This window comes from Tamandua tetradactyla, chromosome 5 (assembly GCF_023851605.1).
Source record: "Tamandua tetradactyla isolate mTamTet1 chromosome 5, mTamTet1.pri, whole genome shotgun sequence".
Classification (NCBI taxonomy): Eukaryota; Metazoa; Chordata; class Mammalia; order Pilosa; family Myrmecophagidae; genus Tamandua; species Tamandua tetradactyla.
The window spans coordinates 117,092,044-117,118,345 of NC_135331.1; the positions used below are offsets into that span (position 1 = coordinate 117,092,044).

Below are 26,302 nucleotides of genomic sequence, written 5' to 3' on the forward strand. Positions count from 1 at the left end.
TTAAGTATTTTCAATGGTTTCTGAATTACCTGTAGGAAGCTTTGTCTTAGTTGTATAGAGTTTAATATATGTGTCCACCATTAAACCTAGATTATGTTTTATATTAAAACTTATGATAAGCAAAGCCAAGTTACTTGATCTTTGGTCTGTCAAAATGTTGCTCAAGCATGCTTTGGGATGCATTAGTCCGGTTTCATGGCTTTCATTTTTCAACCTTCTTCTCAAGAAGAATACATAAGACCTTTAGCAAAGCATAAACATTAGAAAAAACTTGATGTCAGGCAAATAGTGGGCTTCATGAATGGTGGGTGGAAGCTCTAGATTTTTCCCTCAGTGTTTCCACTTGATTCTCCAACAACGAAGCTCTGCTGAGAGTGTGTCAGGATTGGGTAAGTCACTTCTGTACATGTCAGCATGGGGTTACTCCAATGTATTGAATTTGAGCTGCCCGATGATAGAGGGTACCGGAGAAAAACATTTAAGAGCTTTCAGGTACTGTTCTGAGAATATATCTTTAAGTTCCTGAATAATGTGCTCCACTGTTGGAAAACTTAGCATTTCTTTATAGTAACTCTCAGAGGTTAATTGAAATTCCAAGTTATCTTGCTGAGTCCTGCAGAATTTGCCAGGGAGTTTCAGGTGAATGTCAAATTTGGTGGCCAAATTTGTGGCTTCCTCAAACCAAAATTCACAATAAATGTCAATATTTTCCATTACTTCATTTAGTGAATGCAGCACAGCAGTCAAGCTGTTGGCTACAAAGAAGGCATCAGAGGTTTGCCCCTGGAGATTTTTCCCAAAGGGTCTTGTTAAAGATAGGTTGTTCTTAAAAACAACGAGGATAACAATAAAACTAAATCTGTTACTACACTACAGAGTACAAATGCTTGGTCAGCTATACAGTTATTCCGTCTAATATTTGTGTCACTATTTATACCATCTAAACATAAAACAACTGCTTGCAGGAGTTCCATTAAAATTGCAAAAGCATCATGCCTGCCTGTCCATTGAGAATGGCACATTTCCTTCAGTTCATTACCCCTTTCTTCATTGCTCTGAAAAAGGACCAAAATTACATTGTCAAGTTCTAAAAGTAGTTGTGGTGATTGATGGAAAAAAGAAACTTCCTCAATCGTTCCCACTGCGACAGATACTCCCATAACAGGCACTGATTTTGCTAACCACATATTTAAGGCACAGGAAGAGCACAGCGTGTAGACTGCTTGTGGGTGATATTTCTTTAGAACTCTGGAACCAACAATTTTTATTTTGGAAGAAAATACACTGGACACAATGTAAGCCTGTCCATGACAGTACTCCATGTTTAGTCCCTATTTCTCAGTTATTGTAGTGTGAAATTTCACAGGCCAAATTTCTGCATCCATTTCATAAGGCAGTGTTCTAGTTTGTTAGCTGCTGGAATGCAATATACCAGAAACGGAACGACTTTTAAAAAGGGGAATTTAACAAGTTGCTAGTTAAATTCTAAGGCTGAGAAAATGTTCCAATTAAAACAAGTCTATAGAAATGTCCAATCAAAGGCATCCAGGGAAAGATACCTTGGTTCAAGAAGGCCGATGAAGTTCTGGGTTTCTTTCTCAAGTTGAAGGGCACATGGTGAACACAGCCAGAGTTTCTCTCTCATCTGGAAAGGCTCATGGTGAACACGGTCAGGGTTCCTCTGTCATCTGGAAGGGCACATGGCAAGCTTGGCATCATCTGCTAGCTTCTTCTCCTGGCTTCCTGTTTCATGAAGCTCCCCAGGAGGCATGTTCCTTCTTCATCTCCAAAGGTCACTGGCTGGTGGACTCTGCTTCTCATGACTATGTCATTCTGTTCTGTTCTCTCTGAATATCCTTCATTCTCCAAAATGTTTCCTCTTTTTTTTTTTTTTTACATGGGCAGGCACCGGGAATCGAACCCAGGTCCTCGAGCATGGCAGGCAAGCACTCTTACCTGCTGAGCCACCGTGGCCCGCCCTGTTTCCTCTTTTATAGGATGTGAGAAACTTATCAAGACCCACTCATATGGGTGGAGACATGTCATCACCTAATCCAGCTTAACAACCACTCTCAATTAAATCACATCTCCAGGGAGATGATCTGATTACAGTTTATTATTCTGCCTTTACAAAGTGGGATTTTTATTAAAACATGGCTTTTCTAGGGTCCATACATCCTTTCAAACCAGTACAGGCAGGAAGCCCACAATTCCTCTCTCAAGTTATAAGATTCATCCACAAAGCTCACCAACACAGACAGGTTCTCTTCTCCTGCTATGTCCATACATCATCAGCTAATGGAGAAGAAGTGTACACCTCTCCCTTCCCTGAGAGTTTCTTCCCAACTGCCGCTCTCACATATCTCTAGTGTCTGTTTCTGGCTGTGTTTTTGAACAGAACATGTTAACTTCTGTTGTTTCAAAGCACTTTCTCAGAACCTCCTTGCCAGAGTTTGTTTGGCAATCCAGCAGTGCTTGAGAGTTATCAGAAGTAAAGAGACCTACCAGGGGCTGTCCATCAGCTTCATATCCTTCCAGAGATATGTTTTATTTTCTGATAGAATCAAAATTCTAAACAAAGACTTTAGGTATTTTTGCTTTCCTTCTTTTCAAAAGTTAAAGGTAAAATATATTCATCCTGTTCTCTACCCCTCTTCTTCTGCATTTGGGTTCTGAGCATTGCTGTTGTTTGTTTTTGTTCTTCTTCAGAAGTTTCTTCAATTTTTTTTTCTGTCTCCATGTCCTGATTTCATCTTCACTTAATTCTTTTATTTGTTTTCTGTGTCTACTATGTGGATTGTTCAAACGACTGGTAACATCAAATATTCCCTGATGATGGCTCTTGGGCAAACACTGTTCTAATTTCCTCTTTACTATTGTCTTTTTAAAGATGAAAACATTTGTGATAAATCTCCCAGTTAAATGTTCTTTTCCAAAATTATTTATTTAACCGTCTGACAGTATTTATTGAGTACCTCCTGTATGCCAGGCACTGGGCATGGTGCTGGGGGAGCAGCAATGGGTGTGGGTTGACAGGGTCTCTGTCCTTATAGAGCCTATTGGCTAGGTAGGAGGGGGTTGGGGAGAGTGAGCAGACAGATGAGGGATGCAGACGAACTGGGCTCAGAAGGGAAGAGTTGGCTGTTCCCCAGCTCATGACCATATATATAACATGAGGTCTGGGAGGTCAAGGATGGAATCCTATTTAAAATTCAACCATTTCTCATGTTTAGTGTTGAGTATGACTAGAATATATGTTTCTTCCAAAGCACTACCAACAAATGTATCTGTTTATTAGCATTACAAGGCTTGCTTAAAGCCATGGAAATAGAAAGTATAATTAAGATTTTGCAGTATTGTTTTATGCTGATGAAATGGGAAAAGAGACAATAGTGATTAAGGCCTAGAGAGGTAATTCTCAAACTGTAATATCTAAGTGTCCCATTGGGAGCTTGTGGCTTGTTTAAAACGAAACAAATCCCAAAACCGCAGCTTCTCCCTGGACTCCATCTCCAGAGAGCCTGAATCAGTAGATGTGGCTTAGGGTTCAAGGATCTGAAATTGCAATGAAGCCCTTGGGCATAATATGTGATGGTGGGATTTGGTAGGAATGGGCGGAAAGCAAGGTGCCTCTAGCAGAGGGCGATTCTCTCAGAGATTAAATTTGCATGTTTACTTTCTTTGTTGAGAAAATTCGCCTCTACAACCCAGTGAAGTTGGGAACCTGAAATCCCTCTAGTTCACGGAGAGAGTTATCTCTTTTAGAGGATGAGTGGAGGACACCTTACAATGTAATAGGGGGAAGGAACTCTGATTGCCTGTGTTTTAGCTCACTAAGGCTGCTGGTATGCAATTCACCAGAGATGGATTGGCTTTTATAAAGGGAATTTATTTAGTTGCAAATTAACAGTTCCTTGGAGAAAAGGCAGCTGGCTTTCCTCTGGGTTTCTCTGTCACATGGGAAGGCACACAGTGACATCTGCTGGCCTTCTCTCCTGTCTTCTGGGTTCAAATGGCTTTCCATGGGGAGTGTCCTGTCTGCATCTCCAAATGTCTGAATCTGTGTCAACTCTGAGCTCTGAGCTGAGAGTTTTGGGCCATGCTGAGCTGCTGCTGAGCTCCTCCTCTCTCCTCTGACTCTCCTTTTAAGCCTCCAGCTAATCAAATTAAATGCCACTCATTGCGGAAGGTACTTCCCTTAGCCACTGCAGGTGTAATCAGCCATAGATAAAGTTCACATGCTGATGATTTAAGTTCACAGCAACAGAACAGCTGGGCACCATCACCTGGTCAAGTTGACATCTGAACCTCACTACTACATTCTGGGAGAGAAGAGTTGCAAGACTCTTTGGAGTGAAGAGGAAGTGAGGATTTGGAGATCTGAGGTGGAAGGTCCCAGAGGGTGTCTGCACCAAGGTGGCTTGCATCTAGAAGCTGGGTTGCATCCCCAGATATGTCTGGGGGTGAAATGAAAGGCTAACACTGGAGGTGTTTCAGCTTGTTCAGGTGATGGACACTGTTTCTGAGAACCACACTGGGGATGTACCTTTGCCTCAAGGGCTGCTTGTGGACTCTGGCCAATGTGGCTTCAGAGCAGGTAATGCAGCCTCTGCTATTATGTGCTGGGCCCAACCCTCAGTAGCCCTTTGTCACCTCCACAAAGCCTACATCTTTGACTGCAGCCACTGCTGCTGCAGCCTCACACCTGTTAGTTGACAGAGCATGAAATGAACTATTACAGACAAGATCTGGGAAGCTACCCTCAAAGATTCGCTCACTATGAATCTTAGCAACTATACATGCCCAGATTCTGTGCTTCAGACAGCATTTGCTAGGTTCCTTACTAATACACAGCCCATTCAATTAGGAAGGAATGGACTGAACTTGGGGGACTGGACTCTTACCCCTTCCCTAAGACATTTATGGGCTCTTCTTGGAGGTGGTGGGATTTTCAGAGGGGTATAGACTGGGCTTTTTGACCTCTTGCTGTTACCAGCAGGCAGAGGAACCTTCTGCAGATATGTAGGTCATATTTTGTGCGATGTTCAGGAACACCTAATTATAGTCAGGCAGGCTCAGCAGGTGTCTACCTATAATGATTTGAGGTGAAATATGAAGATCTCACTACAAAACAATGCATTTCAGAGATGTCTGATGTTTCATCGTTGTTAGTGCATAGAGGTACAGAATTTTAGAGCTGAAGGGAACTTTGAAATGATATAGAAAAGCTTATGGCTAAGTAGAAAAAAATCTATTGTACCTTTTCTCTTTTATCTCTTAGTTATATATTTTCAGTGATGGGAAACTTTGACAATATATTTTAATATTTGGTGGTTTATATTCCCCCTAGTTATTTTTGTTTTCAAATTGTTCTTGGTGATTTTTTTCTGGGTCGTTTCATCTTTTCGTCACGCTTCAAAATCGTTTTATTAAATTCCAAGTTTACACATTAATTTAGGCAGATTTGAAATCTCTGAAATATTCACTTTTTCATCCAGGAATATAGTTATGTCTTTCCATTTGTTCATTTCTTGTCTATCAAGGAAATTTTTAAATTTTCTTTACATACCTCCTGTAGGTTTTTTGTTGGTTTTGTTCCTGGGCATTTTTTTATATTTCAAAAGTAACAATAATTTTGTCTTCTTCAAGTTTTGCTGCATAGGTTAGAACTTCTGAAACCATCAAAATAAAGATTTACCTTTTCAATAATTATTCCACTTATTTCTGTTTTCTACATTGTTACATACTACATCAAATTTTATCTTCCTTGTTTTAAGACAGATGGATTTTGGAATTCTTCTCAATCATTCTATTGAGGACTCTGCCTATTTTTTAAGTCCCAAATCACTTGAATTATTATTACTGTTGCTATTCACAAAACAAAAAGATGACTAGCCAACCAAGTTTGGCAATGAAAACAAACCAACTATAATTCTAGTACTCCTACCGGAGTTGGGGGAGAATCATTTCTATCTTTAATCAAATGACTAATTATTTTATTTTTATAATAGATTGTCCAAATCTTAATTTTCTCAACACCTTGTGATTGACTTAATTTCTGTAATTGCAAAAAAATTTCTTCCAAAATGTCAGCATTATTGTGTTAGCCAGGGGTATTTAATTTGGGAAACTATAGGTCATTTAAGGTATACAAACAAGATTATATTACTGTGTTATTAAATTTTTATCTCAAAATTAAGTGGCATATGCATACGGGTAGTAATACCTGAGTTATATTTAATAAAATCACATTTCTAATTGTAAGTAAAACAAAATGACTTTAAAGTTACTTGTTTTTATTTAAAAATATGGTTTTAGCAAATTTTATACCTAAGTATACAAGTAAAAGGATCACGATTCATAATTTTTAATAGAGAAATGAGTGTAAATATTCTCTAATTTTACATGATGTACCCACACAAATTGCCACTTTGATTCTTACTTTAAAAGTGTTATATGTTGTTTGTGTGTCATTGGCTCAGCGTGTCTTCACATCTATGCATTTTATCTGTAAGCACACACATTATAAGACAATGCAATCTGTATATTAATGATGTCTCAAACACTGATTAATGAAGAAATATACTTACTTTAGAGCTCAGGGAATAGGGAGAAACTTTCTTTCTTTCTTGACAGACACATTCATCCTGTGTGACATACTTCAATTCCTCAGCCTCTCTGGGCTGACAGTACAGTGTGTACAGACATCAGCTTTGGATGGGCGAAGACAGATTATATCAGTTTTGATGTAGTAGTATGAGCTCACGAATGAGGAAGATAAGGGATGCTTTGTGGTAGTGAAAGACCATTATCTGCTTATTTTAACCGCATACACCTATTTCTGGATCGTTTTCCTTGATGGATATTCAATTTCCCCTTTTTTTTCTTTACAATTTCCCTCCATTTATCTTGTCTGTGATGTTTAGATAAATCTTTTATGGCAGTGACTGATTTTATCTTGTATGTTGTGGTCTGATGAATGCTTGCTTTTGTGACCATTATGATTGTTATTGCCACTATATAATTTTTAAAACTTTTTGCCTTGAAATAATTTCAAAATTACAGGACAGTTGCAAAAACAATATAAACCACTTCAGAGGACTTCAGTATATCCCAACCCACCCCCAAATCCCAGAACCACCAATTTGAACATTTTGCCACCTTTGCTGTATCATTCTTTCGATCCTCTGTCCACCCATTGCCCTCCTCTGTCTGTCTGTCTGTCTAACTATCAGTCAGTCTACTTTCTGAACATTTGAGAGCAGGTTGGACACATCATAATCATACTTTCACGTACATTTCCTATGAACAAGGCTATTCACTTGTGTAATTCATATAGTTATCAAGTTCAAAAATGTTAACATCGATAGAAAGCTTACATTCTGTATTCCAATTTTTTCTTAAGTCCCAATAATGTCTTTGAGCCTTTTCTCCTCCATTCATAGATCCTATCAGTATATACATTGCATTTACTTGCCATTATCTCTTTAGATTCTCTTTTTTTTTAAATTGTGGAATCATGTGCAACATAACCCTCTCCATCCCACCCCCTCCCAAGCGTACCATTCAATGGAATTAATCACATTCACTATATTGTGGAACCCTCTCCAGCATCCATTACTAAAATTTTCCCTTCACCCTGAACAGAAACCTAACACTAATTTTGCATTAACTCTCCATTACCCCTTCCCCCCAACTCCTGGTAACTTGTACTCTACTTTCTATCTCTATGAGTTTGCATGTTCTCTCATGTTTTCTCTGTGGTTACCATAGGTTTAAATTTAATTTTTAATTTTTTTACATGGGTAGGAATCGAACCCGGGTCCTCTGGCATGGCAGGCGAGCATTCTTGCCTGCTGAGCCACCATGGCCCACCCACCATAGGCTTAAATTTAATAGCCTAAGTTTATAACAATCTTATTTGCTTAGATACCAAATTAACTTCAATAGCTTACATGCATATCTCCCCATATCCCTCCATTGCCCCAATTTTATGTAATTCTCAGAAATTACATATTTATACCCTATGAGTCCAAAACCATGGTTTATCATCACGTTTTATAAATTTGCCTTTTAGATCCTATAGGAAATAAAAAATGGAATTATAAATTAAAAATACAATAGAACTGGTATTTATATTTACCCATGTCATTATCTTTATTGGAGACCTTTATTTCTTCATGTGGCTTCAGTCAATTTTCTAATGTCATTTCCTTTCAACTTGCAGAACTCCCTTTAGCATTTCTTGTAAGGTTGGTCTAGTGATGATGAAGTTTCTCAGCTTTTATTGGGAATTTCTGAATCCCTAACTCATTTCTGAAAGACAGTTTTGCCAGAATTAGAATTATTGATTGTTCAGCATTCAGCATTTTAAATATGTTTTCCTATTGCCTTCTTGCCTCCATGGTTTCTTTTGCCAGCTCTAATCTGCTATTGAACCCCTCTAGGGAGCTTTAAATTTCTGTTGCTGTGATCTTCAGTTGTGTTTGGTTCCGTTTCATAATTTCCAAATCTCTACTGATATTCTCTTTGTGTTCATCGATCATTTTCCTGATTTAGACCCTGGAACAACTGTTCCTTAAGTTTGTATCCATCTAATATTAGGACTGACCTTTCCTTGGATGCCATAAACTAACAAATAAATGAATAAATAAAAGTAGACCAACAAGAAAACACCTTTCCCTTTGTTTGCAGATTGACCTGTGCAAGTTTTCTCCTTGGGAGTTTATCCACACCGTGAGCTTAGAGAATAACTCCAGATCAAAGCATAGGGGCCTCCCTGATCCTTTTAGTGCAGGCATTTTGTCTTGGGCAGGCATGTATACCTGCAGGAATTTCCCATTTACATGAATTTGAATATTCATTCTTCCTTAAGACACAGTTTCCTCACAGTTCTGGACACTGTCCTGTATGTCCCACAGCCAGCAACCCCTTGCCGCAGGCACCCAATTAACTGCTCTCCTACAAAGTTCTGTAGGAGAGCTCTGTGAACTGCCTTCTACATAGAGTTTAAGTTCTGAGACAGGGAATACATCAGGCCACAACCAGACGGATTGGGCTAGACATATACGCTCCCAGTATGTGCATGAGGGCGACACTGCTCTCTCCAGAATCAGAACCAGAACCAGAACCAGGTCTGGGAGAGTTCCCGGCCTGAGCTGCTGAGGGGTGTGGAATGGACCAGCCAGGGATCCTACCATTTTTAACTAGCATTTCTCTTGATTTGGGATTAGCACTGTTACTGCAATCTTTTAAGTATTTTCAGAAGCTTTGAGAGAGATGTTTCTGCCAGTTCTTGCTGGTTGTTCAAGGTTTCAATGGGAGGATGGAGGCCTGAAGCTTCTCACTCTTCTCTCTTGATCAGGAAGGGACATTAATACCATCCTATAATTTTTTTTTTAATTAAAGTTATGGATTTTCAGAAAAATTATGCAGAAAATGCAGAGTTCCCATATACTCCCCTTACACTGATGTATTACATTTGTTACAAACACTGAAAAGAATATTATCATAATAGTACTATTAACTATAGTCCATGGTCTGTATTTGGGTTCTCTGTGTTGGACAGTCCTATGTTTTATTTTGTTTTTAAATTTTTATGCTAGTCACATCTATGCAACATAAAGTTCCACCTTTTAACCACATTCAAATATATAGTTCAGAGCTTTAATTACCTTCACAATATTGTGCTACCATCCTTTATGAAAACTCTTCTATCACCCCAAATAGAAACGCTGTACAATTTAAAAATTAACCCCATTCCCTGCCACCTCCCAAGTTCTGGTATCCTATATTCTAGTTTCTGACTCTATGGATTTCATTATTCTAATTATTTCACATTAGTTTGATCAGACAATATTTGTCATTTTGGGTCTGACATTTCATTCAATATGATTGATGCCTTCAAGGCTCATCCAGCCACCTATAATTTTAATTCTGGGTCTTTCTTACTCTGTAATGCTAAGTATTTTTATACCAGTTTTACCTAGAAATTTGGATTACAACCTCCCAGAACATCCGTGACTAATAGAAACACAGATTTTCTCTTAGAAAATAAATATTTTATAGAGTGGGGAAATGGTTGCAGCACACAGAAAGCATAAATTTTAAGAGTGCTTAATTTTTCATAGAAAGCAGGGAAGTTATCTCCCCTGTTCCCCACCTTCCTTTCCTAATTTCAGGTTAATGGCTTTAAAAATTTCTTATGGTAAAAACTTCATCTCTCTTGGTTGAGAGTGATAATTTATATGAAAAGCAATTCTGGAATCATCATAGTATTACAGTAGATTCAGTTCAGTAGATCAGTTTGTTAAAATAATATCTATTTTAAGAATCACAGAGGTACTGTGCCACACCCTGGAAATATCACAATGAGTTAACAGGAATTCAAGCCTTTGAGAAACTCTAGAATGGTGGTTTCAAATATTGGGGATTAATAATTCTTGTACATAATGTAATAATTCCATAAAAGGGGTGTTTTAATTTGCTAGCTCCAGAATGCAATATACCAGAAACGGAATGGCTTTTAAAAAGGGGAATTTAATAAGTTACTAGTTTACAGTTCTAAGGCCGAGAAAATGTCCCAATTAAAACAAGTCTATAGAAATGTCCAATCTGAGGCATCCGGATTGGAAATATACCTTGGTTCAAGAAGGCCAGTGAAGTTCAGGGTTTCTCTCTCAAGTGGAAAGGCATATGGCAAACATGGTCAGAGTTTCTCTCTCATCTGGAAAAGCACATAGTGAACACAGCTGGCTTTTTCTCCTGGCTTCCTGGCTTCATGAAGCAACCTGGGACGCATTTTCCTTCTTCATCTCCAAAGCACTGGCTGGTGGACTTTGCTTCGTGGTGCTGTGGCATTCTCTGCTCTCCTGAATCTCTTTCCTTCTCCAAAATGTTTCCTCTTTTATAGGATTCCAGTAAACTAATCAAGACCAACCCAAATGGGGGGAGACACGCCTGCACCTAATCCCATTTAAACCACTCTTGATTAAATCACATCTCCAGGGAGATGGTCTGATAACAGTTTCAAACCTACAGTAGCGAATAGGAATTAGAAGAAACAGCTGCCTTTACAAAATGGGATTTGGACTAAAATATGGCTTTTCTAGAGTACATACATCATTTCAAACCAGCACATTCCACCCTCTGGACCCTAAAAAAAAAGACACTTTTTTCCCGTATACAAAATACATTCATTCCATCACAAAACAGAAATCCTTAAACCATTTTAGTGGCATTACAAATACAATACAAGGTTAGAAACAGTAAAAACTCCTATCAAAGTTAGTTACATGGTCTGTTCTAAGGCAAAATTATCCCCTGGCTCTGGACCTGTGAAACACAGAACAAGTTATCTGTTGCCAACATATAAAGAAGAAACAGTCATAGGATACATATACACATTTCCATAGGGAGGAAGGAACACAGGGGTCACCGGGCCCATATAGTTTCAAAAATCCACAGGGCAAAGTCCGTAAGATTTCAGAGTCCAAGAGTCATTTATGTTTGGAGCTTCTGAAAGCAGCAGTCCCACTCTTTCCAAGGGCCTACACAGAGGCCTTCTCCAAACACAGCCTTGGGGGACTCTGGGGAGACCACCTTTTTCTCATCTCTACCCTCTCCAAGCACTGGGGCTGCACCCAGGCTCTCTGCCATCTCCAGGGCCCATGCTCAACCCTTCCATGTGGTGGCAGCCAGGGTCTTCCTAAATCCCAAGGAGTGTGCTTCACCCTTTCCAGGGCCTGAAGCAGCATGACTCTTCCACTGCAATGAGGTGGAAAGCCCATCCTCTGCCTTTGGAGCAAACTCACCCTCTCCATGTGCTTGGGTGGGTCCACTCTCCTGGCTCGAGGCTTCTTGACTTCAGACCATAGCCTCCATGACTTTGCCTCTGAAGTTGTTTTTCCTCCAATGTGTCCCTTCTCTGAGCCCCCCAGTACAGACTGGTAGCGGCTCTCTTTAAGCAGATCCCGCAACAATCTTGTTGGCATTCTATGCAGTAGCCTTGGATCATGCCCATGAGACATAAAGAATTTCCACAAGTCCTTCCTGGATAACTCCTATGTCCTATCCTGGCTTTCTCTGAAATGGCTGACTGGTTCCACATTTGGTTAAATCCTCATGTGGGCACTACTCTCTGGGATCTCCCTTTCTGGAGGCCCAGAATTTTCTAGAGCTTCTATTTCTGGTTTCTTTGTATTCAAGAGTTCAGTTCTTAGATTATCTCTTTCCTGTTGCATTTCACTATAAGCTGTGAGGAGAAACCAGGCTGCACTTTCAACATTTAATTTGGAGATCTCTTCTGCTAAATATCCAAGTTCATGGCTTTTGAAATCTGCCTTCTAGCCAAAGCCACTAGCCAATTTTGCCAGATTATCTGCCATTTTAAAGCAAGGATCACCTTCCTTCCAGACTGCAACAATACATGCCTCATTTCTGTCTAGAGCTTTATCACAGGTAGCTTTAGAGTCCACATTTCTACCAACAGTCTCTTCAAAGGATTCTAAGCCTTCTCTATCAGGCTTCTCACAACTCTTCCAGATTCTTTCCCTTATCCATTTAAAAAGCTGTTCCAACATGTTTGGTATCTGTAAACTGCAGCAGTACCCCACTCTCTGGTGCCAAAATCTGTTCTAGTTTGCTAGCTTCCAGAATGCAATATACCAGAAATGGAATAGCTTTTAAAAAGGGGAATTTAATAAGTTGCTAGTTTATAGTTCTAAGGCTGAGAAAATGTCCCAGTTAAAACAAGTCTATATAAATGTTTGACCTAAGGCATCCAGGGAAAGATACCTTGGTTCAAGAAGGCCAATGAAGTTCAGGGTTTCTCTCTCAAGTGGAAAGGCATATGGCAAACATGGTCAGAGTCTCTCTCTCATCTGGAAAGGCACATGGCAAACACGGCTAGCTTTCTCTCCTGGCTTTCTGTTTCATGAAGCTCCCCGGGAGGGGTTTTCCTTCTACATCTCAAAACAGCTGGCTCGTGGACTCTGCTTTGTGGTTCTGTGGCATTCTCTGCTGTCCCTGAATTTCCTTCCTTCTCCAAAATGTTTCCTTTTTTATAAGATTCTAGTAAACTAATCAAGACCCACCTAGAATGGGTGCAGACACGTCTCCACCTAATCCAGTTTAACAACCACTCTTGATTGAGCCACATCTCCAGGGAGATGATCTAATTAAAGTTTCAAACATACAGTATTGAATAGGGATTAGAAGAAAGAGCTGCCTTTACAAAATGGGATTAGGACTAAAGCATGACTTTTCTAGGGTACACGCATCATTTCAAATGAGCACAAGGGGAAAAGATTCTATAGTAATATTATAAGATATAACAAGTAGGTGTTCAGTAATTTGGGATTAATAATTATTATATATAATGTAAAAATTCCATAAAAGGGGAAAAGATTCTATAGTATTATTATAAGATATACCAAGTAGGTATTCAGTAAATATCCATTGCAATATTAGCTTTGTCTTTAGACTTGCAAGCTTAGTTTCATATTTTATTTAATGCTTTCAAGTAGCTACAATTTATTGATTGCTTACTTTGTGCCATGCGCTTTATATAAATTCTTTGTTCTCTTTCTTATTACATCAGTTAATGTATATTTAATGTAATAATTCTGGAAAATGCATGAAAATATAATGAAGAACTTAAAAATCACCAGTAAGTCCATCACTTGAAGATGTCCATGATAAATGTTTGCAAAGATCTTTCAATTACTTTTTGTATTCAAATTAAATATGTGTATTGGCAACTTAGTTGAAATTAGTAACGTGGTATACTGTATTCTATTTTTCCCACTTAATTCAAGTCATATATTTATTAATTTACTAAATATTTTTTGAAAATCCTCATGGGTTTTAATATTCTTCTATTATATTTAAGGAGCTACATGGTATTCAGTTTTCTGGAAGTATGGCAATCTGTTAAATAAAAATCCAGTTCTTTTGGTCTTGTCCTGCCATCATATTTTGGGCTACTATTAACAATGCTGGGTACTTTCCAAGAATTGGCATTGCTCTGTTAGGAGCATACATATTTTGAAGACAGTGGTACATATTGTTGTGTTAGTTTGCTAAATGTTACCAGAATGCAATATACCAGAAATGGAATGGCTTTTTAAAAGGGAATTTATTAAGTTAAAAGTTTATGGATCTAAGGCCATAAAAACATCCAAACTAAGGCATCCAGAGAAAGATACTGTGACTCAAGAAAGGCTGATGTCTGTCATATGGAAAGGCACGTGGCTGTAGTTTGCTGGTCCTTGCAGCCTGTTCCATTGTTTCCAGTTTCTGATGCCAGTGGTTTCCTTTCTCGGCATCTGTGGGCCTTCACGTAGCTCCTCCGGGACACGACTTTGGGTTCTAGCTTGCTCAGCATCTCATGGGAAGGCACATGACAATGCCTTCTGGGCTCTGTGTCTCCAAACATCCACGTGTGGGCATTTGCTCTATCAGGACTCCAAATGTCTGTGTCCCTGTCAGCTCTCAAGCAACTATACTGTAAGTGTCTCTGTCTACTCTTAAGCCACTATTCTTTAAGCATCTTTATCAGCTCTGAGCTTTCTCCAAAATATTTCCTCTTTTCAAGGACTCTAGTAAACTAATCAAAACCCACAATGGGGCATGTCACATCTCCATGGAAGTAATCCAATCAATGTTTCCACCCTACAATGTTGAATCAGGATTAAAAGAAACATGTTTCTTCAGGGGTACACAATACTTTCAAACCAGCACAATTGCCAAAACACGACACTCCAGGAGAGTTGTGCCATGTTATACTCCATGAAACAGTGTATAAAAATGTCTGTTTCTTCACACCCTAGTTAACATTTTTGATTTAAAAAAATCATTAGTCTTAATTTACATTTCTCTATTTAAAAGAAAGACTGATAGGGCTTTTTTTCATGTTCAATGTACTCTTGATTTCCTTTTGGTGACTTAAGCGGTCTTTTTTTATTGGGCTATTCATCTTCATACTGCTGTGTAAAATCTTTGGTATATTAAGAATAATAGCCCTTCACCTGTTTTATATCTGGATTTAATTTTTCCAGTTTGCTTTTGGATTTTTATTTTTTATGTATACAAGGTCATCTTTGCAGGTGAAATCTGTTACTTCATTTGCTGCCTTTGCTTTTATGCTTAAAATCGTCTTCATCAAGAAATCAGCCTAAAAGTGACCATTTTCTTCTAGTACTTTCGAATTTCATTGTTACACATTTTACTTTTCAATATATTTATCTTGGTTTTGCTAGTCTACTCTCACAAATTGATTTTGGTTTAAACAACAGGAATTTGTTGACTGATAGTTTCAGAGGCTAGAAGGCTGCTTTCTTCAGAAGTCAGTAGCATTCTGTCTGTCTGGCAGTCCTTGCATTCCTTGGCTTTCCTATTACATGGTGATGTCCTCTCCTTTCTCTTCTGTTTCTGTTGACTTCTGGCTTCTGCTTCCTGCCTGTGGCTTTCTCTCACTGTATCTAAGTTTCTTCTTCTAAAGGATTCCAGTAATCTGGATTAAGAGCCAACCTCATTCAGCTGGGCCACACCTTACTAAACTAACATCTTCAAGAGATCCTATTTACAATGCGTTCACACCCACAGGAATGTGGCTCAAGACTAAGAACATGTCCCATGTGGAGTACATAATTCAACCCATCAAAGTATTGAAAATTGATTTTGGTGAATGTAGGTAGTATACCTTCTGAATTCCCAGGAAGGCTGAAGAATATGTTTTTGTTGATTTCACATAGGAATGCCAGAAGATTGAGCACAGGTTTTCTAGGTTCAACCTTTCTCACTCAAAATTTCTCACAATTGCTCTATTGTATCTTACTATGAAATTAAGACAGGTTGATTTTCACTTTTAAAAATATATCCTCTGTCCTTTTCCCTTATTGGATACATGTAAATCCTTATTTATCCTTAAAATTGAAATATTTACCAAACAAGCTATATCCAGGTTTGGTCCTATTTTAATTATTTTTACTTAAATTATGATGAATCCTTTCTTAAATATGTAGAGCCATATGTATTTTTGGGGGAGGGGGTGCCTGGCCTGGGGAATCTAACCCAGGTCTCCCGCATGGAAGGCAGGCATTCTAACCACTAAACTACCTGTGTACCCCTCATATGTATTTTTAAGTTCCAGAAAAATTTTTTTGAAATTATATCTTTCTTTACAATTTCAGTTCCATTTATTCTTTTCTTTGTTCAGTAGCCCTAATTGTCTGAATGGTGAATTATTTTCCTGCATGTCTGCTATTTTCTCTTATGATTTATACCTCTTCATTATAGGTAAAATGCTAAAGCTTTTCCTCAACTAGTTTTTCTGCAGTGTTGATTATGCTCTTCATTGCTTCTAAAACCTCTGGTTTAAATCCTGCCACTATGTTTTTGTGTCTTTAATTTTTTTCTTTATCTCATCCATTTCTTCCTGCCTCTCAGCAAGATCAACTTTCAGCTTAGTCTGCTGTCTTATCAGTTCATCTTTGCTCTCTTCTCTCTCTTTATTGAGTTATAGAAAAAATACTTTGAGTACACAAAGCAGATGCAAATTTCTGTTTCCTGTAGCATGCTCATCTTTTTATTTTATGTTACCTAATCTTTTTATATGCCCTCCTATTTCTTGTCTCTAAATATGAGACGATATCTGGGGCCACCATATGGTCAATAATAATAATACAATGTGCATAACAGTGATATTGCAAGTTCAAGACAAGGAAGATATCTACTTGGAGATAAGGGAACAGATCTCTAAGTCTCGGAGGTTATAGAGAAACCAGAGCTAGTTTTTTTTTCATTGACTATCCATCTTAGCATATCCTGACATTAAGATCCCAACCTTGAATGAAGAATGACAGATTATATTAGTATGATGATAACTGTATGCATTGCACAAAACCAGGAACAAGGCTGCAAATCTCTAGGAACGTTACATGGAAGCAGAACAAACTGGGGTTGAGGTTCTGAGGTTTTAGGAAGTAGGTTTTATTCATCTATGGCCATAGGGCTCAGCTGAGTAGCCTCTGAAAGTGTGAGCCCCAAACAGGGGCTGATACAAGATTTTATAGATAAAATGGCTCCTTTGGGACAGGGTTTTTCCCAATATGGTAACTGGCAATGTTCGAGGGAGTTGATTGGCTGTGTACCGGCAGTCAGACGGGAAGGATTGCAAAGCTGAGTTTACAGAAGCTAGTGAGCGGTTCTGGGAAGAGGCTTCACAGGGACTTCTCATCCTGCCTGCATATAGGCAGGATGAGTCCTTTTCACCATCCTCCGGGCCTGGGACACTTTTCAAAGAGGAAATGGCCCAAGTAAAAAGGGGCCTGCTTGCTGTAACAGGAAGTGGCTTTAACAATCGGGAGCTGCCTGCAGCTTATAAATGTGGTTAAATTTCACACCATCCTGCCATGTATTTTGGAAAGGGATATGTTCACATGTATGAAACCTAACTCCAAAATTTAATTGAGACTGTTTAGTACTTTTAGTGCTTTAATATTATTTATCTCTTAATTTAATTATATTGTATGAACTTTTTTTCTTATTTCCTCTATTTTTATCTTTCTCTGTCTTTAAGTATCAGTTTTGATTTGGACATTGTTTACTATGTAATATAAGGTAACATTCTCTCTGCCTAGGAGATTGTTAGACTTATTCCTTCATTCTTAAAATTCAGCAATTTTACCAGGATATGCTTGTGTGTCAAACATTCTTGGAATTTGGCTTATGTTTTCAACAAGGGGACCTAAGTTTTTTTCAGATAGCTTTTTATCTATTGTATAATTACCACATTTCATCCCCTCCCCCAACCAGCTATCCTTTGGGATCTTCATTTGGAGCCCCTTATCTCTTAAGATATTTGTTTTTAGTTATTTGTTCTTTTGGCTTTGAATTAGTGGCCTAGATGATAAAAATTATACATCTTTTTCCTAATTTAATGAATTTTAAATTTGAAAATCATGCTGTTTATTTCCAGAAAGTATTTTGTCACACTGAATTTCAGTCTTAGTACCTCTTCTTTGTGCTTTTTTAGTTCTATTTAGTTCTTTTCCTCCGGTGGTTGTCTTCCACGAGGTGGCATGTCTGTTTTGTGTCTCTCTAGCTGCTGCTCTGTATTATGGCAAATGGGTGGGTGGAGGTGAGGAAAGTAGTAGAGAAGGGCGAAAGGAGATCCCACCTTCCCAGAATTCCCTCTGTGCTGGTTTTTCATACAGTCCTACATTTCACTTTTTTGCATGTTAATCATAATAGGTCTTAAAGATTTTGTGTTAGAATCATGGACTGCTTTTTGAGAAACATTCTGTTTTTTCTCTTAACAACAAAAAGTAGATCTATTTTAACTCTTGAAAATTTTATTCTCATTATTAGGCCTGTTTTGTGGGATTTTATTACCCAAAATTTATTTAGAATAACAGCAGAACCTAATATCACAGAAATTGACAGGTAGTATTTTTGGGTGGTGAAAATTTGTAGTAAAATTCCATATAACCTGCTGCTCTCCAGATATTAATGATTTTTTAAAATTGATAAGGTATGAGAAAATATATGTATTTTATTAATTTTTTATTTGGTTATCTTAATTTCTATATATTTTTTTGTTCTCTGTGCTTTATGGTTGAGTGTCAGAACAGTAACTAGTCCCTGAAAAAGAGGACAGGCGTTTTCCAAAGGCATTTCCATGACACTGCCATAAATCAGCGAAGAAATGCACCTAAGAGAGCAGTAAATCAGCACCCTTGGCTCTGTCCGCTTCTCGTTATACCTTCCTTCTTGAGTGTGATAAGCTATATTTATTCCCTAAAACAGGCCTTGCATGTGAATGTTTGAAAAATATGTATTTATTGGCATTTGGGAAACTTTAGGAACATATTTCACTTTTTGTGCATAAAAATATATTTCTGTATGTACATTTTGATGATTTAGTGCAGAAGTATTTATAATCCACCATTATAGTTCTCTTTTCCTCCTCTAATTCTTTCTGTTCCCTTAATTCCTGATATATTTTCTATTTCAATTCAGTATACGTCCATTGAGTAACCAGCTACATCATAAAAACTGTAAGGATGGTAGATCAAAAATAAATATAGCATGCTCTCAGTGTGCACATAAAATTTGTTTGTAAACACACAACATATAATTCTAGTTAAAATATTTAGCATTCTCTTAAGTCTGCAATGGTTTTAGATCATAAAGGACGAGTAGAACTCTAATTTTAATTAAGCTTTTACAGAGGTGGCATGAGATTACAATTAGTCTAAATGAAGGTAAAATATGCAGAACTTTGGACAGGTACGGAAATAGGAATTATTCCCTTTTATATTTATTCTTTTATCCTGATCCAGCCACAAAAATTAGTTGTTTGTTCCCCTGGAAAGGTAAAAAAATATCCAAAGGCCCTAAGAACATTGAATAGCTCCTTTCCTTGTTTTATAAAATTATATGTAACTTTAAAAGGCACTTTTAACCTACTGTCAAACAGTACTATAGTGGGAAACAAATATATTAATATAGGATCTTGGCCAATAGGAACCCGTAATAGCTCAAAATTTATTTATTTTGATGATTTGCTATAGAACACATCTCAAATTTTAATTCAGTAGAACAGAAAGCCTGGTTTTATAAATTATTTTAATCCTATGAAAATGTCCAAGAAACTTATCTTTTGTAAGCTCTTTTTTTTAGAAACCAGAGCAAAACCTATAATCAAATTACAATTACCTAAAAAACTATGAGGAAACAGTAGTTGAGATTATCGTATATATTCATATATTTATGGGAAATGCTAAACTTTAGAATTACGAACATGTATAATAGATGTTCTATATATAAACTAATTTGATGGATTCACCTATAACCTGAGAAATATCTAACTGAAGTTAAGGAGCTTATTCAGTTATTTCAGGAACAAAATAATTGGAGTAATACCTATTAAAATAATGACATTATTCAGCTTTGATGGAACAAAGTAGATAAATGAGCCAAAGTAGAATCATACTTAGAAATAAAACATTTTTCAAGAAAACAACCTACAAACCCAAAATAAATGTTTTCAGAGTTTCTTATATCTTCCAAATGATTAAGATGGAGACCTTACTCTTCAGATCCCTTCAAGGCATGGGCATCTTCACGAATCTTTGTACATATAAATGTCTAGTTAATAATGAATCTGTTAGGGGAGCCAATTTTTGTGTTGATCTGTGCTGATAAGAAATTAGTGACTTAGTAGGGATACCATGAACTTTTGGGGTCTTTTTTCTAACTCAAGATGCCTAGTCATAAAACTCAATATTTTTTCCTTCAGGTACAAAAAGCTCATAGGTAGGGGCTGGGGAAGTGTGTCTGTGCCTCCTTTTGTTGGGACAGAACCATGAGGACCTATGTGTGTGTTTGGAGGAGGGTGTCTCCGATAAAAGGTTATTATAACATGAGGTACATTTCATCACTTGTTTCCTCTGTTCCCAATGGTGTGGCTGTGGTATGAGGATAGGAAATGGGAAGGTCATTCCACTGTACTCTGTCAGTCATAAGCCAACCCAGAGTTTGAACATCATAACTAGGAGGAGAAGGAGCCTCGAGTCCCTGGTGAGGTAACTGGATTTTAATTGTGGATGAGGTCAGCGATGAAGCAGTTTGCTACCATAAATCCATTTGAGTTTAGACAACTGATTGGACTGGAAATGGGCTATGAAGTTACTTGCAAAACAGTTTACTTTCAGTATCTGCCTTAAAATTTTTTTTTTCGGGCATATGTGTGTAATGGCATGATCATAGCCAGAAATTGTTTCAACTTTGTGAAAAGGCTTTCAAGTTTATTTAATGCAAAAGAGAATGTGCAATAATGTACATTCTAAGAGTTTTTTTTTTTTAAATAGAACCTCTCAAGCTATTCAAATAAAATATTTTCCAGGATTTGGACATTAAATTATCCATCTGAAATCTTCCTTCATAGATAAAATTATGTTTTTGGCTTAAAGAATGAGATGATTATCTCACCTTAAGACTAAATAGACTGGGCTATATTTTACTTAAAAAACCAAAAGTTTGCCCAATAGAATAACACTCCATTAATTAAATGTGGTCAATTCTGTATTGTTCTTGTTACCCAAAAGTCTAGAGTGATGAAAACATTTGAATCTGAGAGGCATAATTTTGGGGGTGTTAGTTTGAAAAGGGTAGCAACCAAATACTATTCTCTAGTTGCTTTGCTTGTTTTTAAATTTCTCAGCTCTTTGTTTAATGGACCAAATCATGCCTGGCTCTTATAGATCCAGTATGCTGCTTGTCTTTGATCAAGAACATACAGAAAAGACATCAGGCATTTACTTTCTCAAATTTTTAAATATGGAGCCCCAATCCTTCCAGAGCGAATTTTAAGTTTTATGGCTCTGAAAATTGCAAGTTAAAAAGCACGCTCGCAATTATTACTGAATTGCACCAGAAATTATAGACCAGTTCGAAACAGATTGTTGGTATTCTAATGTCACCCTAGGTGCAACAGAAGTCTTTTGCAATGGAGATTTTTGTTTATGACTGTTGCTTACCCTATATCCTTTTTTTCCCTGTAAAATAATTGCTTTTCCTCTTAAAGAAGTTATTAAGAATAATTTTCCTAAGGGTATAATACGGTGTGCTGCTTAAAACAGGTTAACACAAAAGGAAAATTCTAGATTCCATTTCTGAGCTTTGCCCATAGTGTGTTGGTAATAAGTTCAATGTCTGGCTTTCCCCATGGCAAAAAAATAGAAGTTTAATTACCATTTATCCTCAAAGATACTTAATTATCAGTAGAAAAGACTTGATGCTATTTAGTCATCCTTGGATCAAAGCAATTTAAACCTGCGTCCTTTTAAATATACAAGAGTAAAAGCAAAGGAATTATCTTTAGTATGAGGTTAGTCCACTCCCCATCTCCCTCCCTTCATCTTTTCTGTTATTTTTCTCAGAATGCATGGGTAACCTAGATACCAAAGCTGAGATATACAAAGGGACTGCACTTGAGGGAGAGGAAATTATTTCCCTTGTCTTTTTGTTTTGTTTTCTGCATAAAAGAATTGCAGATATTCTGTAGATGAAAGGTTTTATTTATCTAAGGATTCCTTTGATATTTTGTAAATGAAAGTTTTTATTTATCTGAGGGATTCCTTTGAATTCATACCATTTTTGCCCAAAAGAATTTAGAAGGTTTTTTTTTATAGGGGAGAAACAACAACAGCAATCACATTGTATCTGGAGGGTAGACTCATGGTCAATAGTGTTTAGTTAAAAAACAGTAAAATGAACAAGAGATAGGCCTTAAAGTGGAAATTAAGTGTTTACTTTGATATATGGTTATATGGCTTAATCGAGTATTATATCATGTGCTGTGATGGGCTTTTACTATTTACCATGTTTGTGTCTTTTTTTGCCTGTTGAATCTTCACACAAATGAAAGGCCCTCCTAAGTAAGTGTATTTGAAAAGGGAAGTAGTGTTGGATTTGAACACTACAGCTAGCTGTTTAGCCCATAAATATATTAAAATACAAGTACTGTAAATAATGTGTTTCCCTCCCGGTTCGATTTCCCACTTTCTTTCTTCTTCAGCCATTTGGAGCTGGAACTCCCCATGCGGTTGTGTCTACTTTCCATTATCTCCTAGTCATTCTGCTCTGTCTTCTGTTAGTGATTATATTAGCTCAACAGTATTTAACTACAGCTTTCATGGTCAATTATTAATGAATGTTTCATTTTATCTGTGGTATTACTTTGCCAACAAAACTGCTGTGAAGTTAATTACCTGGCAGTTTTTTAGAGGATAAAATTGAAAGAAATGGCTTTTGCTGTTAAATTGTCCTGCAGTCCCACTTTTGTCATTGCAGGGTAACGACAGATCCCTTTGATAACAAAGCCAACTGGGTCAGTCTTTCTCTGTTGTTTGAATGGTTGATAAAAAATTCACAAAATTCAAATCTGGGGGGGTCTGAAACCTGTGGCTTAGCAATTTGAATGGCATTTGATTATGTCCTTTGTAGATTGTCCATGTTTCTTGAACCTAGTTGAAAAAAATGTTTATATTTCGACACGCTGAGCTCCTAACATTTAAAAAGAGAATAAGTGCTTTCTACAAATCACGGCACCCCCAGGCAGCAAAAAGGTTTGCCTTTCAAATAGTGGTTGGGAGAGACACCAGAGGCAAGCACAGCAAGAGGCTGCATTGTGAGGCTCCTGAATTGTGGAGAATGAATGTTCAGGAAATGGCCATTCCTAAAAGGTTACTGTACTTAGAGGTTTAAGACTCCTGTCTGTCTCAATTCATTTAAAGATTCTGTTCTGTGAACATATTGTGGTTAATTCATTAAAAATTTTTTTCTGTGAACATATTGCGGCAATGACTTTAAGATTTTAAATTAGGATGTTTTGTGTGCTGTTAGGGAGAGCACAAGTCTGTTGCGGCATTGCCAGATTTAGCAAATAAAAAATACGTGCCATCCAATTAATTTTGAAATTCAGAAAACAAGGACTACATATTTTAGTGTATCCCCATGTATCCAGTATTTTATTCAGTCACCTGATATTTGAGTGCTTTTTTTATCAGTCCCAAAGGAGAATTACCCTTATTTGTTCTCATGCATAAAGTAAGGAGAGAATTCATGACACCATGTGAAAATCAAATTGAAAATGATCACGGTTTTTTGAGGACACTCCATTAAATTTGTTTTGGGACAGTTCTGAGAATTTTCTAAATATTTCAGAGCAATGGTTTACAAGCTTGGTTTCTGTTACAGATTGAATTGTGTCCCCTCAAAAGATCTGGTCAAGTCTTAATTCCCAATTCCATAAATGTGACCTTATTTGAAAACAGGGTCTTTGAAGACAGATTAAATTTAAGGCCAAACTGGATTAGGGTGAACCCTAATCTAATATGACTGGTGTCCTTAGAAAAAGAGGGAAATTTGGAAAAAGAGACAGACAGACAAGGCTGTGGGAAGAAGGAGGCAGTGACAGGAATTATGCTCCCGCAGGCCAAGGAGCTCCTGGGACCACCAGGAGACAAGGGAGAGGTGTGGAGCAGATTCTTCCCTAGAGACTTCAGTGGGAGTATGGCCCCACCAACATCTTGATTTCAGACATTTAGTTTCCAGCACTGTTAGTGAATAAATTTCTGTTGTTCATGGTACTTTGTTACGGCAACCCTAGAAAACTTAACACAGATACCTATCAATTTTTACCTGGAGAGCTAATAAAGTTGATGGCAATAGGACAAGGTCTGGGCTTTTCCAGATCATTCTGATATTAACCCAAGTTTGAAAACCATTGTCTTAAAGAAATATTTTACTAACCTCCACAGTGATATGTCTTGAATTCTATTTATAGTGCGCTGAGAAATATCCACTGGCTTCTAATGGTATCTTTTTAAATGAAAAATAAGTCATTTAAAAATTTAGTCAACTGCTCACTCTGTTCTTTTGTTCAACCCAATCTAGTAATGATTCTCTGTCTTTTGACCAACCTGAAGTTCCTGGGGAGGATAGTCTAGGCTTCTCAGTGAGAGCGGCTTAATGAGGTGGTGGCCCTCGGCGCAGAGTGCCTGTTACACTGGACCAGGCTGAGGAGGAGGGGTGTGAGGTGTGTCCAAAGCCCCTGGGGGTCCTTCCTCCCTTCAATTACCCCGTTATCCAGAAAAGCTGTTCCCCATGTTCTTAGTTGTCCTCTGGCTTGCCTGGGCATATGGCTCAGCAGGGAGATGATGCTGTGCTCATATTCTGCTTTCTCACTTCCCAGCAAACTACCTGGCAATAAATAAAAGCTTAATAAAAATGCTCTTTTCTTTCTCTAGTCTTTCACAGGATTTTTCTCACCTTCTCAGTGTAACCCCATCCTTTTTTATGCCTGTTATAAAAGTAATTTGACTTTACATGTGAAATTTTCTGTGGAACTTTGTTTATCGATGCATGCTATTCTAATTTAGAACTGGAAAGAGATTAGAAATTTTGTTTTTTTATTTTTCTAGCAAAAGAATTACCAATTCTAAATCACTGAATGGATATGTTTTTTAAAAAATACTGAAACCATGGGAGGAAAAACTGATTTGTGGAGATATTGTTATGGCTGACTACAATGGATTTACTTTATTGTAATTTACGTTAACTGAGGAATTTATGACATTGCTGTAACTAGATGCCTTCCTTGGCCCTCAGTTACAGCCAGCTTGTTTAGCTTATTTCCATTCCTTTACTTAGTTATATTAGGTTAATGGAGTAATTATAACATAAGCCCAGATGACTTCTGTGAGTTTAAGGGCTTATCAGGTCCTTGCATACCCCTATTAACCATAACTGAAATATAACCAATCAATATTGCCAATGTCACTATCTCCACTTCTCTTTGTTTTATCCCATAAAAATCCTAAGCTCTTTAGACTCAGGGAGTCAGAGTTGAGCTTTTTCCTCCTGTCTTCTTACTTAGTCACCCTGTAAGAAAACTATTCTTAAAATCCTAGTGTTGGGTGGGCCACGGAGGGTCAGCAGGCAGAGTTCTCACCTGCCATGCCTAAGACCCAGGTTCGATTCCTGATGCCTGCCCATGAAAAAAAAAAAAAAATCCTGGTGTCACTACACTGACTTCTATGCACATCTGGTATCCCGCCCTTCTTGCTAACACTACCATTCATTGAATGCAGCGATTTTCAGTTGAGGAAACTGAAACTCAGGCAAAGCACCCCAAGCGCCCAAGCTCATGCAGCCAAGTAGTGATACAATTAGAACAAGACTTTCTGCCTCCTCACCATTCAGTCCTAACTTGTCTATTCATTAAACAGTTTGTGAGAGCCTTCGGTGTATCCTGCGCCATATTAGGTACCAGGGCTACAAACACAAATACTATGTGGTTCCTAAACATTATGATTTAGATGGAAAGACAGAAAAGAAAACAAAGCAATGCAATATACTTTAGTAAGTATTTGCTGAAAATATGAGATGCGTATTTATTTTCTGGGTCTTCTTTCCCAGGGACTTTCTGCAAATCTTGCTTTTTAAAAACAAGAGTTAATAAAGGCATTCACTTGTGATTACTCCTACTTGAACTCAATGTTTTAAAAGCAACTTCATTATTCCTTGAGTACCAACTTTCTAGCAAGTGAATCTGCCAGTTGCTGATGGCCTGCCTTTGAGCAGCAACTGGTTTCTGCAGATACTCTTTGCACAGAACAGCAGATACTCATCAGTGCTGATGTAGATGGCCAGAAATGTGAATACAGGTGGTGCACACTTTGCATTAGTGCTGCAAGACCATAAATACTTTGCAAGCTGTAATCATGCAACG

At 37.6% G+C, this 26,302-nt stretch overlaps 1 pseudogene; it reads right to left on the bottom strand.

Annotated features, from left to right (window-relative positions):
* Positions 1-25,831, bottom strand: LOC143683302 (52 kDa repressor of the inhibitor of the protein kinase-like; annotated as a pseudogene).
* Between the last annotated feature and the right edge of the window lie 471 nt (positions 25,832-26,302).